Here is a 261-nt window from a genome sequence, read left to right on the forward strand (position 1 = left end):
TCTTCAAGAGTTACCAAGTCACTGAGTTGAATTGTGCAAATAGACAATTAGAGAAAGGGATTCTTCAAAGATCAAGTTAATAATTAGTAATAAACAGCGAAATTGATAGGCATATAAGAAAGAAGTACATGGAATGTGTTGATATAAACATGTGGATTACAACAACTTCAAAAGAAAAATAGAGGAAGGTGAACATTACTGCCCATTAAGGGGACATTGCAAAGTTTTTGCAAGAAATGACAATGAAAATTAGTTGTTGTT

Source organism: Penaeus monodon, chromosome 23, assembly GCF_015228065.2.
Source record: "Penaeus monodon isolate SGIC_2016 chromosome 23, NSTDA_Pmon_1, whole genome shotgun sequence".
In the NCBI taxonomy this organism is placed as follows: Eukaryota; Metazoa; Arthropoda; class Malacostraca; order Decapoda; family Penaeidae; genus Penaeus; species Penaeus monodon.